Genomic DNA, 12,612 nt, shown 5'->3' on the forward strand with positions numbered 1-12,612 from the left:
GAATGTATTCAGTGGGTTAGAGCTCTGTTCCACAGAGGCTGGCCTGACGAGTCAATCTACCTCTCCTGGGAAGTGTGGTGCTGAGACCAGAGAATGACTGAGAGCTGCTGTACTGTATGGCTCAGCTGTATTTATATCACATGGTTTGTGTGTATGGTCATATATGGCAACTGGAAAGAATGTCTTCAAAACATTATTTGAATTCATGGTTGAAACTACTGTTGGAGTTATAGTAGTGGTAGTGAAAACGCTTACCCTTTGTAGAAGCCTAGTACTCTGCATTGCATCAGGGTCTAGAGGCTGTGATACTGTTGGATACACAAAGTCACACTGCGTCTTTGAATCCATGCCTTCCGTGTGACAAAGCAAAGCTTGAGTGACAGTTTCATATTCAAAAAATACATTGAGGCTCCTGGATTATTATCAGGGGTTCGGGATCAAAGGTAGGGATAAGGGTTAGTGAGCAGAACCAACAGAAGTCTTGTAACATGAAATTGGTGTTACAATTGGGTGTGCACCGTGTGTGTGTGTGTGTGTGTGTGTGTGTGTGTGTGTGTGTGTGTGTGTGTGTGTGTGTGTGTGTGTGTGTGTGTGTGTGTGTGTGTGTGTGGTATTGATGCTGCATGCTTGAGCATCAGAAAATAGCCATTGAGGCGTCAGGTGAAAGGGAAGGTTAGCCTGCATTAAAGGTTTCATTTTCCCTTAGATTGGATGACAGAGTGACAGTGAGTGATGGGCTGGTGGAGGGTGGGGAAGATGGAGGTAAAATGTATTTGAGATAGAGGTGGGATAGAAGGGGTTGTTTGTGTGTGTGTGTGTGTGTGTGTGTGTGTGTGTGTGCGCGCGCGTGCGTGCATGCGTGTGTGCTCGTCATTACTTGGGAAGGGGTTGTATGGACAAGGACACCACATAAGTCTCCTGAGCACGGGAAGCCTCATTTTTTCTCATTGTGACACTTACAATACTCCTTTTGCACCAGGGCTGCAGCCGAGAGGGAGAGGTGACTTCATTATTCAGACAGCAGTGGGCTGTGGGGGCGTGGAGGGGAAGGGTGGGGGGGGGGGTTCAGGGGTTGGTGGGTATGCTTTCAACTCTGTCCCATAGAAGTGTTGGAAAAGATGATTTATTTTCCTTTCGAAAGGCCAAACTGAATGGATGAATACTCTTTCCACATATATTCCAAAGTATAAAGGAGCCAGGAGAGCAATCGGGAGTTTATTTATCTGCAGACAGACCAACAGCAATTACTACTGTGCTCAGAAAGCAGAGATCTCTGGACAGATCAGCCAGCTCAATAAGCAAATAAAAAGTGCAAAAGTTTAATGAGCAAAGTTTCTTTTGAGAGGCAAACACACAAACCTATAATTGTAGATGATGTGAGATATAAATGTTGATTCATCTCACAGAAAATTGGTTGTGTTGGTGCAATGCAGATATTATCTTTGAAGGTATACAAATGCAGCGACGGTATATTAATCATACCAAATACAATCAAAATGACATTTTGGCTCGGACGACTCAAATCCATTAATGAGGATTATTAAAAAACTCATATTTTCCCGCACTGGATACCAGCCAGACTTTATAGAGACTGTGAGTGGGTCATTCCTGTGCACATTAATGTCATGAAGTTTATGAGCCCTTCTCAAGAAAAAATGACCATGTCTCTGTACGATATTTCACCTCTTTACTAGTGCCCATCTGAGGCGACCAATGTTAAGTCTCATTCTGAGAGAACACAATAGGAAAAAAAATTTCCTTGTTATATTTCTGCCTGTTTAATAGTGTTCCATTTACACAGTAACAGAACAGAAGCCTCAAATAAACGTAATATATAAGGTATCAAATTATAAAAAACACCTTCCGGTGTGGCTGCGCCTGGGCAGGATACGAGCTTTGAGGAGAGAATTGTTTTGGTGTTAAGAGTCATGTAACACTGTAACCATGTAAACCTTTGGTTTCAGGTTTGATCAACATCCCTATTTGGTAACCTAAAGCGAGATACTGAATCTTCATTTGTTTCCTTGTCCTTCCTGATATCTCTGCTGCAATCTTTTAATGTACATGCTATAAGAAAACCTTTCCATCTCCAAAGTATATTGTATCTTGTTTCTTTTGTCAGTAAGCAAACAGCAATATAAAAATGTAATGTAGCAATTTGTGGTTTCAGAGCAATTCATTATTGATGAGAACAGTTTCTCCACCCAGTTAGCACTTTTGTGCTGGTTGACTGTTCCTGGACCCGGCTGTTGTCTGTGGTACAAACTATACGAAAAAAGTATGTTTTAACTTTGTAGAGACTCATGTTGGCTGTTTCCCCCTCCTACTCTGGAAGCTAGAGAGTTGCATGACACGTTTTACATCTCTGTCGGAAGTGATAGGAAATAGGCATATTTAAAAAAAACATTCCTTAAATAGAGTGGCCTGCATAGACATCTCTATAAATATTACTCTAGCTGTTCCCTGAGTACCTTAAGAACAAACTGTGGATTCCAGCTATAGTGATTGTTTTTTAAACCTGGAATAGCATCATGTTGTGGGAAAGTATATTCTTGGGTTTATTTGAATTTTACACACAAATACATTACACAAAAGATGGAATAGCACAATTCAAATAACACTGTGTGCTGAATTGATCTTTGTAATGTGTGCTTATAGTGTCCAATGTCTACAAACTTGAAAAACTTGTGTATTAGGAACGATTCCTTAAAAATGTTGAGCAGACTTGTGGAAGAGAAAACAGTGATGCTGAAGGAGTGGAAACAGTCTAAAAGTTTGGCAACCTAGGATTGCAGGAAAAACATCATGCTTTGGGCACTTCAACAGCCATATCGGCTGTCAAATGGACAAAACTTTCCAAAGACTTTGAAACCGGCACTGTTCTCGTGGCTTGGATCAGACCTACTAACTAGACACTTTGCTATTGACAGTTTACGGCAAGATCAAACACCCCGCACAGCAGTTTATCTGTTTGTCTCTATGCTTCTCTCTTTAGGTGCAAGGTGGAATTTCCTAATCAGCGATAATTGTTTTATTCTGTCAATACTGCGAAGGGGCGATGGATATTTCAGACAGCTATGATGTACAAGCTAGTGGGATGAGAGAGTGAAGAGTACGGGTACGTGCCTGAACAGCTTGTGGATCTTATAATGAGATCTCCAGAGATGAGCAGCACTGTAGCTCCAAGACACAATTAGGCCCAGCGTTGCTCTGCCTTCAAGATAGAACTGTATAGGCAGCGCAGAGGTGATGGTGTGTGTGTGTGTGTGTGTGTGTGTGTGTGTGTGTGTGTGTGTGTGTGTGTGTGTGCGTGCACGTTTGTTTTCCGTGGGATTCAGCACTGTGGTAAATAATAGACCTGTTTTCTAGGGCTAGCATAGCATATAACAATGACCCTTTTCTTCTGAACGAGGTGGTTTTAATTTATTATACTTCAATTGAAATTTGCCTTGGTGTTTCGTATTGGTTTAGTTATATTTCAAAAGCCAGTCATGCTGTGGGACGCTATGTATTATGTATTGATTTAACTTTCTGTATCTAGTCAATCCAGCCCCCCAACAAGGTGGCCCATTGGTTTGGACCGCAACGGCCCCGTGTGCTCAAATAACCCCCACTGAGGAAGAACTCTGGGGGTCAAAATAACTGCTGTAAACCAATAAAGTCTGAAGATGCCTTTAAGCCATGATTTGTCAAACGAAAACAAAAATGTGTTTGATCTGTTTAGTGGGCTTACATTTAATAAGACAGAGAAGAAAGAGCTGTCTGACTCTGCAGGGATGGCTATTGAACATAGTGGAAGAACTCTCGCCTGTACAAGGGCTATCATTACAGTATGAATATTGCATTTAGTAGGTTCATAAACAGAGCAGCACAAGTTAAAATCAGTGGCAACATACTGTACTGCATTGAATAATCTATGACCACCTTTACAGGACCAGGATAGGCTACATTAACATTGATAGAACTTGTCTTCTCCACAGAGGTGCCTAGCATGCAAGTCTAATGTGAGGGGAGTTTCTATTCCCCGAGTTCAAGCTAGAAAGTCAGAAGCTTCTGACCAAATAATTAATAAGTATCTGGTATTGATCAGCAACTCCTCCCTGACTCTAACATCAACACCAACGTACTCATAGCTTCACACATTTATAACCCAGCCAGCAACAACATAAGCTACTGTTCGCACAGGCTACTGTAAATCAGCAGCCCTGAATCACTGAAGAACTTTGTTAGAAAAAAAGGTTGAGTTTGAGCAAAATAATTTCTATTTCACTTTTTTTGACAATGGCATCCAATCCAATTATGATGGAAAGGTTACCTTGTTAAAATGACTGAAACACGACATTAACAGGGAACAGGAGACTGATATACATAAAAAAACAAGTTTTTTATAATGCAAGGTTACTGTATGCGGAGTAGCTTGCAGATACAAATACATTTACACACACACACACACACACACACAAACACACACCACTGCTAACACCCAGTATGTGGGGCCCAAAGGGCTGTTTAATGCTAATAAGCTCCATCAAGGTCACTCAGTCTTTTCACTGCTCCCACATCCCGGTGTTCTTTCCACACCGTAGACAGTGATGACTTTAATGGCTCTTTTCCCATCACAGCACAATGACTCGAGGGGGAATGCATATCCCATGGCAACATTTGAGGTCATGTGCCACAGCAAGGTTCCCTCATCCCCTGAACTCCTTTTGCAGTTTCATCCCACCAGAGACCGCTCACAGTATGTCTCCAGTTCTGGTCCCTTACAGTGCATACTCACATACATACATACATATTAACACAGTGGCCTTGCAAAAATGGCTGAGTGCATTACATTCACTCTGAAAACACAAGCCGCTCATAAATAAAAGCTACATTGAGCCTGTTCTAAATCCTCAAAACAGAAAACGAGTTAAACCAAAGCCATGGGTTTCTTCAGCTGTAAAGGGATGAAAGTAGAAATACTGTTGACAAGCCCCGGACAGGTTTAAGCAGTGTACTGAGTGATACTTTCTTGTTGAGTGCAAGAATTTTTGCTCTGAACTGCACTCTGATGTGGGAGGAGAAGCACAGCAAGATACAGCAATGATCAAGAAATGCACTGCAATTTCAGAGTCAAGGATTACTGGGACTGGTGCCACTTGCCTTAACACCCTGTCAAAGGCGCATGGTGTGATATGGAGTGTTGTTCTGTGCTATTTATGTGGTTAAACCAAGTAATGTGCACATGGAAATATCAGAATTGACTTGGATATCATTTTCCTGAAGCAGAAAACAGTAAAATCCAACATGCCATTGTCACTATAGTATTAACACTCATGTGACCAAAATAGAGCCTTGATAGATGTAAGGCTGGATGCCATGTCCTCTATAGATGTCAAAGAGCAGCTGGTAGATGGATCCCCCTGCAGCCACACTGCCCCTGCTGATCACTGTTGACTTGTTTGGCTCCTTGCCTAATATCACTGAAGTGGCTCCTACATTATAATCCCCTACCAAGCTAATTTTGTGCTGACATATTAAATCATGTTATTTCTACATCTCAAGGACATCAACTTTCTTGTGATATGTAGTCAAATCAAATCAAATCAGTTTTATTTGTATAGCCCAAAATCACAAATACATTTGTCTCAGTGGGCTTTACATTTCATACAATATGACACCCTGCCCTTACACCCTTAGCTCGGCTGAGAAAAAACTCCCAGTAAAAACCCTTTACCGGGATTAAAAAAAAAATTTAAGAAATCTGAGGGAGAGTCGACAAAGTAAGGGATCCCTCTCCCAGGACGGACATACTGCAATAGATGTCATAAGTAGAGAAAATCACAAAGGAATTTGATCATTGACCAGGTGATGACATGGTAACACTAAAGTAAAGTGCGAATAGTGTGGATGCAGGAAGACTTCAGATGCTGCCAGAGGATCCACACCGTCTCGTCACCACCAGGGAAAACTAAGGTTTCCAGCGCCGGGATTACATCCCACGTCTCCAGGTGGCGTCCTTAACCACTGCAACATCTTCAGCGTTGATGGTCCATTCTCAGATGTTACCGGAGGGGGGACCAGATCCACACCGTCTCGTCACGACCAGGGAAAAATGGAAGAGGACAGACAGGCAACCAATGAGCAAAGCAAAAATGAATTTAAAGATTGAACAAGCAAGCAAGTAGAAAGAGTACTATCCTGATGGACGGTGAATCAGTGCTGATAGTAGTTGCTAGCTGTAGTACTGGGAAGTCAATTCAAGTCAAGTTTAGGTATATCAGTGATTCTTGAGAACCGGGACAAAAGGCTGGGACAAAATGTAACCGCTGTTATCTTTAAAAATAAAAATTATTAAAATTGTAGATGTTGTTAGGGATGAAGAAGAGAATGTCTGGAGCACAATTATCCCCTTAAATTTAATTTTATTTTTATTATGTCAAATTTATGACACTTGTTATCTTCTCATGACATCAAAAACAGTGTGTCCACAGAGAAGGTTTCAATCTTTCATATGCAATAAAACCTATTAAAAATGTATCAAAGGCAACACTAAATAATCTCTCATATCAATAAAAAAATAAAATCTACAACACATTCATGTTTTATAAGGTTACATTTGATTAAAATGTTATAAAATCAGGCAATATGAGGGGCAGCTGTCTCTGTGAAGGACCTATTGTCACATTCTACCTCTGCAGAGTACATTAGAGTCAGACAGGCTCTGATTAGTGTTATAATATTTTACATTCCAAATCTTGAAAGTCCTGTGTCACAACCATGATACGTCAACAACGACTTACAATTTCTGAAGAAGTTATTTGAAATGTTTCGATAATTTTATTTTCCCGAAGTAGTTCATACTAGCACCTATCATCAACAGAAAAACCAAACTGCTACTAGAAAAACTCCATTTGTTCTGTTTAAGAAACGTTAAATATGTCAACACCGTCAGATATCAAAAACATGTATATTCATATAGATTTTGAAAAAAAAAAAAGTGTGGCTCTATCAGTTTTGGTGAATATTTGTGATCTCTATACATCTCATGGGTCCAGCATAAAACGAGGGAACATTTATTCGTGTTTTTTGGTGTCTGACGGAGTTGACACAAAATAAGGAATGGCAAGCTAAAAACCCATGTTAAAAAGGAGAAGCAAGGTAAAAAGCTGGGAGGTTGTGTCATAGTTTAGCTCAGTAGCTTAGTATATGTTGGATACACACATGTAATTTAATTTGCCTAAACGTAGGGTTTGTATTTTTCAACATTGCACCCTGTTTTGTCCCACTTCTCAAGAATCACTGATATAGCAAGTTAAAGAACTAACAGAGTTGAACACAATTCTGTGCCAATTAAATTGAACGACAAAAAAAGCATGTCAAATCAAATTGATAGCAATAAAGGGGAAAATAGTTAGCCTGGCACCGCCCGCATACTACTTCCGCTCAATTTTCATTTCCCTTCAGTAGTCAGTCTGGGTGTGCGTTATATTCTTAGGTTTTCTCCGGACAGATTTCTGCCGGTCCAATCAGCGAACAGAAGGAGTGGCTCAGAAGCCGGCGCATGACATGGTTGGTTGGCAGATCCAGAGTGGCACTGGGCAGATCCAATAGTTTTAAACTTCAACAGACACCCGCCTTCAAGTGAGTTAACGTTTGTCAATTGAGCGATTCCAGACCTTCTGTACAAATGAAATTAAGTACGATGGTCTGGTAGAACCAGGCTAGGAAATAGCAGTAGATAGTGCACAAATGTAGAACAGAAAAATACCAAAATCTTGTAAAAATCCATAAATAAAAAATATTTGTTCTGAGGATCTAACAGAAGGAGATGCAGATGTTGTCTTAAATGTTAGATAGGTTAGGTCAGTGCTTTTCAAATGGTGGGGCGCGCCCCCCCGGGGTGAGTTGTCAGGGGGGGGCGCGGGTGTCCTTGATTTTCAACTGACCAAAAAAAGAAAAAAAATTAAACCCTTTTTTTTTTTTTGCTTGCTAGCGCGATGTGTGCTTGTGTATGGTCATATGCGCGTGAAAGGCCGTGATTTGCAGTAAATAAATGTCCACATGTGTTTCCAAGTGTCTCTGTATGCTATTTAAAAAGAAATCAAGCAAGTAGACTATAATAACATTATTGAAGTATAGGTTATCGCATCACAGAAGGCATATTGGCCTATAATAATAAAAAACACCACCTTAACTATGTTACAGTTTAAATTTTTTTTTAATGAAATGCAAACCTCAGTGAATCATTTGCTCTTGTTTCTCTGTTCTGAGATTCACACAGACTGAGTATTCTTGTTTAAATGTTACAAATTGAGCTAATAAACTGAACTTTGAATTTTCTTTAAGTTGCTGCAGAAGTTATCTCAGCTAATTTTATAATCTAACATCTAATTTGATAATATGGTGATTGTATGCAGAATGCTCATGCCAGAAACTCATACAGTGGTTTTGTACAGATAAATAAATAAATATTAGCAGGTTCTCAACAGTATTTCAATTAAGGGGGGGGGGGGCGCGAAAAAAAGTCTGTCCCCTAGGGGGGGCATGACAGAAAATAATTGAGAAACACTGGGTTAGGTACATTGGAATTGTGTTATTAAACTAATTGAGCGTAGCGTTAGTTCAGGCAGGATACTGAGCACGGCTGTCAAACTATGCACGTCAGCTGACAGCCAGCTTCCGCTCCCAGCATCCCATTGGCCATCCACTCAAAGTGGCACCTCATTTAAGCTGCTCTAGCCTGCCTACTGGTGCTGCTTCCTCTGCAAGCTCTTGCAACCCACCTCCACCCCACCACCTCCTTGTTTACTGTATTTGTCTATCAATGTTATTTCTGTTGTTATTGACGCTTGTTCTGTTCTGAACCCTAGGGGGTCCTTGCTGCAGCTCTCCACACCTTCGGAATTTCATGTTGCTCATGGAGGGCAGAGGGATGGCTCTCTCTGCATTAAAGCCTTCCATGTGTGCGCGTGCAGGGTGTGGAGATTTCAGATCAGAACCATACCGCCAAACATACTTACTGCAAAGTATTCTGCTAATCAAAATAAACTTCTATTTTGACCAAAGTATTCCTGACTGAACTATCCTTGAAACCTATCTACTAAATCGCTTATCAGCAGGATTTGAGACCTGTATCACATATGCATACTTTCATTTATGTTCTGTGATTTTGTTTAATTGGGTGGTGAATATCAATAGCATGGATTAGTGATTGAGGTAAATATTATTTGTAGAAGTATTTGGAAAATAATCACTATTACATGTTCAACATTTACAAAGAACTGAAATCATTTAAACATGTCAAGCCTAAATTGTTTTATCATAAATGTAGTTTACTACATTATTATTATTTCAATCACAGATGAGCCACGGTCAATCAGCCCACCTGAAAACAGCACACAGTAAGCAGGCTCCCAATATTCAGCTGAAATGAGCAACTGGCTAATCTTGTAACACACAAATACAAAAATTAAATTACAGGTTAGGAGTGAAGTACTGCAGCTGCAAGATAGATAATTATATTCATTGATGGCACACTAGTCACATTCTGAGTGGAATAGAGGAGAGAGAGAGAGCTGTATTTTTAATGTGCATTTGTGTATTCTGAAATAGAACCGTTGCAGGTTTTCTAAAGCTATTATTCTGAAACCAATCTTGGAGCTGGGAAATAGAAGAGGATGCCCCCTCCACCCAGCCCATTAACCTGAAGTCCTTTCAGCCAATCAGTATGTTGGTTGCGTTCGCGACACACAACCCCAAGGATGCCATCACTTTACTTAGGTTGATCGTCAGCAAAAACTACTAGTGCAGGTCATGGAGGTGGTGCAAAGATGGAGGCAGCTAATTGAATTGTCAACGTGGCTCTCCTGCGCCATACTGCACTGCCACCTCATTGGCTGCCCTCCAGGCCTCCTAATAACACGGATGAATAGAATCAATCTGACCGAACTGTGAAGTGGTAATGGGACATTCAAGACATTCATGCATCTGGTTGTGCAGAGAGCTGAGCGGAGTTAAAGGCTGGTCAATGAGGTGTATGCCACTGACCAACTGATCTGTGCCATTTTATGAATGAAGACATGTTAGTTTCAAAGTTTTTTTATTCCCACCTTAAAGGAGACATATTATGCTAATGTTTAGGGTTCAAATGTGTATTTGTGATGTCTATAGAAAACCATTTTCCTGGTTTATTGTTCAAAAAAAGCATTAGTTTTGTCACACTGCTCATGCTTGATCACCTATTTCCAGCCCCCATTTTCCTCTCTCTCAAATACTCAGTTTTGGCACCTGCCCCCTTTTCCGAAAAGCCCAGTCTGCTCTGATTGTTCAGATTTACATGGGTGTGCATGCACGCACCACCCTGCTAACTAACTCTACCTTCCTACATGGATGTTGGAACTGGCTAGCACTGATTATTGTATTCAACTCTGGTGTGCTTCAATACTGGAGACAATGGTTGATGTGAGGATGAACTAACAGTGCAGCTTGCTTCTACTCTCCGTTGCTTGCATTAGCAAGTGGAGCCTCAGGTGTGGTTACCTATGGGAACGTGTTGATATGCCAATGAACTGCAGAGTGTCTGGCGTTTGACTTGGAGCATTTGCAGAGTGTAATATGTTAACTAGCTTCAAATGATGACATCACTTTTCTAAGCTTTATGGAATAGCGTGTCAATTTACAATTTAAAATAAAAATAAGCAGCCCAGAAGGAACTGGCTGAGTTTTCTTTTGTCAGCCTTTGGAGGTTGGTAGGGATACCAAATACCTAAAGATTGTGCACAAACACTGGAAAAGTAAATTTTTCATAATATGTCCCCTTCAAACATATGTATTTTTCTTGTGTAGAACTTCCTGGATTCCCTCTTCTCAGAATATTAGCCCATACAGGCTAAGATGTTATCCACACATCCCTTGTTGTACTTGTCCACAGGGTTTCCATCCATCTTAGGACAGGGGTGTGTGTCAACATTGTGAAAATCATGTTTCCCCTGTACTTTTTAACAAAATAAAGCCTGATCTCTCCAAACATACTCTTTACCTGATTCAGCCCTGTGGTCATACCACCTCCAGAAGCTCTCTGATGACTCGCCTATTGCTGTTGTGGGCGGTGAGTACAAGGAGGAGTATTATTTTATTATTTGGTATTTCTTTCTATATACTGTATACAGCGTGAAGAGGAAAGGTGAGAGTACATGCCCCTGTGGTGCTCCTATGCTGCTAACCACTGGCTCAGACTGGCCGGACGAACTGTGGTCTGTCCATCAGGTAGTAAATAATCCCGGTGTTTGTGGAGGTGTGAACCTGCATTCTTTGGAGCTTTTCACTCAGCAGTGTAGGCTGGGGTCGTGTTAAAGGCACTGGGAAAAATCAAAGAAAAATGATCCTCACAGTGCTGCCTGTTTTGTTCACGGGAGAGGAGTTACGCTGAAGCAGGTACTGCAGATGATTGCGTCTTCTACTCCGGCCTCAGGGCAGTAGTGGAAACTGTACGCATCCCTCACGTTTGCATAAAGCCAGTCCAGCATTTTATTTGCTCTGGTGTGGCAGAGAGGCAGACGTGTTGTTAAAGACACCAGATTTTAACTTAATTTGAGATCCTGTCATTAAATATTAACACCTGAAAAACATTGTATTGTAATCTGTACACATGTATTTTTTTATATGTTTATATAAGGCAGCTGTACAATACGGCCACAGTCAAAGCTGTCATGTGTCTGCTGCAAAGATACAAGAAGAAAAATGTTTGTAAGTCACAAAGGTGGTTAATAATACATCGCAAAGAACATAGTAAATAGTCCACCAGCGGAGACTCCCAGTTGTATTGGACAAGTAGGCCAAGCATATGTAAATATGAGCATGCATTGGGTTCATATTGAAAGAAGCAATAGTAAAGAATGAAACTCAGACATGTTTACTTTTATTACACATCTGTTTCCAAGAGGTGAAGGTGTGGAGATATTATAATCTACAAAAGTTGTGGTTTATCATTCCAAATTGCAAATGGAGGGGGGGGGGATAGTGATGCAAATGTCAATCCTCTCTTGGATACTTGAAGCTTTGTTTAAATGCCAATCCGAGATTGGCTGAGGATAACATGGAATTGAAACCTTAGAGATTAATTTTCAACCGATGTGACTCATCTCTGACGTGAATTTAGAATATTTATTCAAATATTCGTACTAACAGGTTCCCATTTACATTGTTATTCCATTTTAACGCATAAGGTGCATTTGATAAATGAGAAGCTGGGCGGTGTGCATGTTTGTGTGTTCTGCAGCTTCTGTACTGTGTTCGTCAAGGCAGGAATGTCATGCCCTGACGACCACAGTTTGGCCCTAAGCCTCTCAAGGAATCATATGCCCTGCAGCCACATGGCCTTGATGCCCTGTTCGCTCTGCTTCATCTGACTTCACCATTTTCTATTCTGCCTCTTTCCTGTAAATACAGTTTTAAGAAAACTGTGTGTTTTGTTGAGACTCTGAGTTCTTATTTGGCAAGTCAAGTGAAACACTGGGCTTTTTGGGTGCTATTACATTATATGATGTTACACAGATCTAGCACCAGCCAACTAGTAGACTTCATTGAACTCACCCTGATGCGCCAATACAATGCAATACTGTGAGGAAG

This window comes from Ammodytes marinus (genome assembly GCF_949987685.1).
Source record: "Ammodytes marinus genome assembly, chromosome: 2".
NCBI classification, from domain to species: domain Eukaryota; kingdom Metazoa; phylum Chordata; class Actinopteri; order Uranoscopiformes; family Ammodytidae; genus Ammodytes; species Ammodytes marinus.